General features: G+C 39.5%; 1 long non-coding RNA gene across 1 annotated transcript; it reads left to right on the forward strand.

Moving 5' to 3' along the window:
* Positions 1–1318: 1318 nt before the first annotated feature.
* On the forward strand, positions 1319–5927 carry LOC104956121 (uncharacterized). Its single transcript, XR_799512.1, has 4 exons — positions 1319–1370; positions 1461–1544; positions 3857–3942; positions 5877–5927. It is a non-coding gene; the product is annotated as an uncharacterized lncRNA (long non-coding RNA).
* The last annotated feature ends 1133 nt before the right edge of the window (positions 5928–7060 follow it).

Here is a 7060-nt window from a genome sequence, read left to right on the forward strand (position 1 = left end):
GCGCCAGATAAGCCAACATCCCCCATTTTCATCACTTACAGCGCCCATCGTACAGGGCAAATGAAAAGTGTAACCGGGGTCAAAAAAGGGTGTTACATTTACTTAATTATGAATGTTGTTACATCAAGGCCGAAAATTAGGATGAGCACCAACGGTCAAAACTGTTTTTCTACCAGCGCAGCGCCTCCCCAGATCTGGCGCCCTAGGCGAACATCTATAACGCCAGTGCTACGGGCCGGCCCTGTGTGTGTGTGTGTGTGTGTGTGTGTGTGTGTGTGTGTGTGTGTGTGTGTTTGAAAGTGAAAAAGCGTCTGGTAGGAAAGGGAGGAGGAGAGGAGGAAGAGAAGGCATGAGGAAAGCGTAAAAAGAGTGAAAAGGACTGGACACTCACACACCTTGGTCTTTTAGAAAACTCAAACATTTGTCACTTTGGAAATGTGGTTGAAGTTTGATTGACACATATTGTAATGACTGAATGTATGGTTATAATTCCCTTGTGGTATACCTCCTGTCTGACGTAAGAAGATATGGTGGGGGGCACATGAGGAGAAATACAAAGCAGTGATAGATTTTCATTGTTCAAAGATAATTTTTTGTTAGAGATTTTGTCCACTTTAAATGATCCTTAGCATGCTTTTTGTCCTGTGATTCCTCTCCCAGGCCCTAACCAGCCAGCATTGTTATTGAGATATTTTGCAAATCTAAAGACATATTTATCATGCCAAAGATTTATAAATTCATATATTCATAAGGACTGGTTTCAGCTGTACGAGTAGCTGCATGGTCCTCATTTCGTAGTTGCACTCTCCACGCTGGCATGTCCTAAATCCTTGGTGCAGTCACTGAGCATTAGGGCTGAACGATATATTGTGTCATGGCGATAACCGCGATATGCGCATGTGCGATATTAACATTGCAGGGACGTGTGATTTTTTTTTTTTTTTAGGACGTGCGATATTAAGTAGGTACATTAACTCAAACACGTCATATTACAATTATTTTGCTGCTTGCCAAGCAGCAAAATAATTGTAATATGACGTGTTTGAGTTAATGTACCTACTTAATATCGCACGTCCTAAAAAAAAAAAAAAATCACACGTCCCTGCAATGNAAAATGTTTTTCTTTTGTTCTGAGAAAAAAGTCAGAATTCAGATTTTTTTCTCAGAATTCTGACTTTTTTCTCAGAACAAAAAAAAAACTTTTTAATTCTGAGAAAATCCTCCCAAAAAAATAATTCATGTGGCCCTAATCCTCTTCCGTACATATACATGACAATTGTATTATAATTTTTTTATTTGTTTTCCTTGCTTTATTTCAGGTTTGGATTCACTTTGTGCGCCGTTCCTCTACTTGAATTTCAATAACGAAGGTAGGGATTTCAATTTAAATAGCCTATTGTTATAACTACCAAGTGCTTTTCTTTAGTTTTTGACTTCCTTTCATACTTATCTTTTCACAGCGCTGGCATATGCCTGCATGTCCGCCTTCATCCCAAAGTACTTGTACAACTTCTTCCTGAAGGACAACTCTCATGTCATTCAAGGTGAGATATCGTCGAACAAACACCTGTTGTGTCGACCAGTTATACTGCCCTGCTTTGTTTTGCACAGTAATACAACACCACTAATTTCTTAGTTTTTATGGATATAAATTACACACTCCATGTCTCTATCTCACTTGTTCTTACTACTCCAGCCATCCAGGGTTTTTGAGATATTATGGTCAACTGCCACTGCACGTTAAGTAATAAGTATTAATATGGTCAGAGTACTCTGGCTATGTTCAAAAACAAATTATCATCGCCTGGCTCGGAGCATCAGGCCGTCAGCTCGATGTTGATTAAATTCTGGCTACATGTTGTTTCTAAGCTGTGAAAACTAATTTCAGTCCGTCCTAATGGAGTTTGCAGCCGAGCCACATCATTTAGATAAAGGGAAACAAATGAAACTGCAAAAGCCTGCAGAGCTATGTCAAAAGCAATTCTTATGTGACAACAGCTACACCTCTTGAACTCTGTGGGGGAATGTGACTATTATCCTTTCTATCCACTGCATGATGCCCTGGAGAGCCGGCTAATGTTTATCCATCTGTACCGAGCCCCTGTTTTCATTTACAGTGTGAAGAATTGGAGCCCCGCATTACAGGGTTTCCACTGGGCATGTGCACAAGTCAGTTTCCAAGGTTTCAGTGAATTAGCCGTCTACCTGCAACATTTTGGCTTTGTCTCTTTCTGATGATTTCTCTCTTATGGTTATTAAAAACACAAAAAGAAAAAACATATAACATATCATTTCAATTCCCCCCTCAGTCTCTTTGTTATAAGGCAGCAAATAGCTTCTTGTGATGATTTCTAAACTATGAGATGTCTTTTGCTTAAAGATTAATATGCTAAATTCAATCATTTGAGAGGTTAGTGTGTGAATGTTTACATGTTATTTAATATATATTGCATTCTTAGTAGTGGTGGAAGACGTACTCGGGTCGTATAGTTAAGTGAAAGTAATAATTCAGCAGTGTAGAAGTACTCTGTTACAATTAGAAGCCCTGCAATCAAAATATATTTACGTACCAAATCTTAAAGTACTCATTAACCAAAGTGGCCATTCTTTTAATAATATATAAAATATCTCTGGTTTATAATAATTTATACATTCACATGTCTTATCATGATCATTTTACAGCTAGGCAAGGCAAGGCAAGTTTATTTATATAGCACCTTTCAACACAAGGCAATTCAAGGTGCTTTACAACAATGAAAGACATTCAGACAAAGGCATTTAAAAACAGTCATTAAAAAGAAAAGATAATAAAAGAAACATTAAAAGAAGGTTACAGTGCAGTTTAAAGTGGACCTATCATGCTATTTTTGAATAATATATTGTAGGACCATACCTATATAAGGCATATTTATACTTTTTATTTTTCAAAATACCAAACAGATCATGCATTTTATCCATTCCTCATTTCGCTCAATTTAACACTGCCTTTCATGCTCGGATTCAGTGAGAACAGCACCATCTGGTGGCCTGAAATATGTACTACAGCGTCTCCAGCGCTTTCGAACGGCAATGTCCGTGGCTGTCTCCTCCTGATTGGTGGAGTTGGCCCAATAGCCATAGCACCACTTCTGTGACGTCATAGAAGTGTTCAAATCTGGATCAGTCTGTATCAGATCCGTTGCAGCCCCTTTTTTAGAGATTTGGGTATGGAGGAAAATAGAGAGGGTTGTGTTTTCTGACACTTGGTGAGTTCCCTGGAACACCGGGGACACATATTCATGTATAAAAGACGTACAAAAGTGCATTTTGCATGATAGGTCCCCTTTAAGATATGAATAGTTCACACAGAAGTTCCACTTTACTGATGAACACAATGGCTCAGTTTCAATTAAAAGCAGCGACAAAAAGAAAAGTCTTCAGCCTGGATTTAAAAGTAGTCAGAGTTGCAGCGGACCTGCAGGTTTCTGGGAGTTTGTTCCAGATATTTGGAGCATAATAACTGAACGCTGCTTTAGCTGGTAAAGGATCACATACTTTTGTTTTAATGCCAGGTATTTGGATTTAATATTTGTATTAATAATATAAACCTGCAAAAGTAACAGCCACTTATGTTGTCAAACAAATGTAGTGGAGTAAAAAGTACAACATGTTTTGGCCAGAATGAATGTAGTAGAAGTACAAAGTAACATGAACAATTCTCAAGTTAAGTCAAATTAAATTCTTGAGTACATTTAGTTCCTCTCCATCTCTGGTTCTTAGTATTGACTGCAAAGTGCTTGGTTTAGAAGACTCTCAATATAAAGTTTTAAGCACTCAAGCTTTACAATAACCTCTTGCCCTTTTATCTGTTTTTCAGAGTACTTGACCGTCTTCTCCCAAATGATCGCCTTCCACGACCCTGAGCTAAGCAACCATCTAAATGAGATTGGCTTCATCCCAGATGTAAGTTACCAAGAGAGCAAGCGCCCTGACACACTGACGACAGCAGACTGCAGAGGAGGGCACGCTAGGATAGCAGTAAAGTCTTCTACTGCAGGTTTACCTTTTAATGGAAAGTCAAGAAAGTATTCAGGATTCTTCCTCTCTGCACCAGGGCCAAAGAAAATGACCATCCATAGATCACCGTGTATATCCTTTCATTGTCATTGACACTTTTTGTTTCCATCATCCTTTCCAGAATTTGTGGCTGGGGTCATGCTCTCCCTATAGTCCACTGGGGATGATTTATACAGCGACTAATGTCTGCAAGGCACACTTAACGATTGTCCTCTGCCAGGCTTACATTATTTCTCTTACTCAGTGCCACTTCTTCCTGCCCTTCGCTTCCTTCCTTACAGCTCTGCTCAGACAGTGACAAGGTTAAAGTCTCTCCCTTCTCTGGGGTTTGGTAAGTGTGCTGATGAATGTGTGTCACCTATGGACCGGCCAATGGGACATTATCAGATGAAAAGTGGGATCTCTGTCATGGAGGAGTCAGGGTTTAAAGCCTCTTCCTCCTGCCTCTTGCCTTACAACACTGCAGCTTCTTTTTTAAAAGTGGAGCAAGTGAAGCGAACAACTGTAGCCTCTCTGTCAGTCTTTAAAATGTGTAGGAAAAACACAATTAAAGAAGATACTTTGGCTTAATGCCTAAATGTAACTTGTATTGCCTTTCCTTGAACAGATTGCCCCATTGGGTTCTTCCAATATCATCCGTTTTTACAGACTTTCAAAGAACATCATGCCTTTTTGATGCTGACCTGACACGTAGTGCATGTACACGACTACCAGCATTGACTTGCCTTTCAAAGGAGGCTTTCATACGCCTGCTTTCATTGTTGGGACAGGGTGATATTGGAACAGGCTTTGTTGTTACAGCTTGATGTCGATCCAAGTAATTAGACTTTTTTACAGACCATACATTCCTTTTTTTTCCTCTTAATAAAAACATTCAGATCTGTTCTTTTACCAAGGCAATGCATCCATCTGCTCTAAAAACGAAATGTCACTGCAGTAAGAAATGGATTTGATTTCCCATATCGAAGCATGGCTAGCTCAATACAGTTTGTCTTGTGCAAGCATGCAGTAACCACATGTAATCTTAGGAAATGGTGCGGGGTTGGATCCAGAAATGCCTGCAGCCATCGGCAGAGAGTCAGATTGCTACTGGACCAGCGGTTTGATTCAGGCCATTCTCAATTTGGCCACATCTGCTCTCTTGGGTCTTCCATTTGCACCTACACTAATCCAATCTGGCTGGATTCGCAGTGCTGTGGAGCTGTTGAAATTGAGGCAGCGACTCGGTGCAGTGGCTCTGTCTCCTGGTCATTACTCCTGGGCAGAGGGGGGGGGTCTTCTCGACAGTCACCGGCTCCTACGTAATTAGCTATCAATTAACTGACTGAGATAAGCTCCAGCATCCCTGCACACTCTGCTGCAGACCTTTTCCTAGTAAATATAACAGAGCGTGAGTGACGGTTGCCAGCGTTTGCCAGGTGTTGTAGCAGGTGGCTAATGGTGCAGTGTGTGTGCGGTCTTTAATTCCAATTTTATGCATTTCCTCCAGGGAAAGTGTGTAATGGAGAAAGTGGAAGTTGGAGAGAAAGAAGGATGGATGACACGACTTGTATAATGACATTCATTGTTAGCTTTCTCCCCGTCGACTAATAACCAAACGCAGAAGTTTGCTCTTTATCGTTGTTTCTGTTTCTCTCAAACCGGAGAGATGTGCAGCCTTTGTGCTGCATTTCTTAAAGAAAACTCTCCAGTGAGAAAACAGTTCATTTATTTCACTTTCAGCTCTCTGCACTTTGTTCCGACATAGTGAATATGTTATACAAATGAATGCTACATTATGTCATTAATGTGCTTATGTGTATTCTTTCCTTTCCCCACAGCTTTATGCCATTCCATGGTTCCTGACCATGTTTACACGTAAGTCGTTTTTCTTTCTACGGTGTGAACATGATGTGGCACTTAGCAAAACCTTTCAGAGGGCATTTTGAGTCTGTTTCATTTAGAGTATAAATAAAAGACTCTGAAGGTCAGTGGGCACAGTATGGATCAGCTCTGAAGGTTTTTGTAGGTTTTTTTTCTCTTGACCTTTATTTCCGCTGCTAATTCATCCCCGTTCTGAAGGGCTCTGTTGCTCAGTCCAACATTACCTCGGAATTTGAAGATCTTTCCTTTATCCATTCTGTATCTAAATGAATACATTTTAAAATACCAACATAAAGCTAATAAGACATCTGTTCGCAGCAATTTTTCTCGTCTTTGTGGGAAAATATCAGTAAGGTGTGTACCAGCTGCAAACATCATAAATATGTTGACCAAAACATCTTAACTCGAGACCCAAGGCTTCTAGCTTTTTCTGAGCTTTTAACTACATCTCAGTCTACATCAGTGGAAAGTGTTTTCTCAGTTGTCATTGGTCTGAACATGGTAGCCTACATGACAACTGACACACATATCTACAAATTCATGTTTCACGTTCAGTCTTTTAAACCATTGATACAAAGTAATTAATTGCATTTAATACTTTTACTCAACTTATTTATATCCATTTGCTGTTAAATCCTACTTCTTCTCCACTACATTTCCATACAGCTAGTTAGTACAAGTTACTTTCCAGAGATGCTAAATGCAAAATGTATGATACATTGTTATAGGACATAGCACTGTATATAAACCAATTTAAACTAGTTCCTTCTCAACCAACTCTATAATTACGTTTTGTCTTATGTTAATGCCCGATAATCATGACATAACATTTACATATCATCTTATGTCAAATTTATCATTGAATTTATAGCTTAATTATCTGAATTCGTTGTCCACTATCATTTTAACCCTCCTGTTGTCTTCGGGTCAAATCTGACCGATTTACTACTTTCATCAATCATAACTTTTTTGTTTTTCTTTCGATCGCATTAAGGTTTTAATGACCGCCATAAAGAAAAGGAATTCGTAACCATCCGGATCAGATAAAACACACACACACACACACACACACACACACACACACACACACACACACACACACACACACACACACACACGAGACACACGACGACGACACGAA

This window comes from Notothenia coriiceps, unplaced genomic scaffold (genome assembly GCF_000735185.1).
Source record: "Notothenia coriiceps isolate Sejong01 unplaced genomic scaffold, NC01 NC01_scaffold00025421, whole genome shotgun sequence".
NCBI classification, from domain to species: Eukaryota; Metazoa; Chordata; class Actinopteri; order Perciformes; family Nototheniidae; genus Notothenia; species Notothenia coriiceps.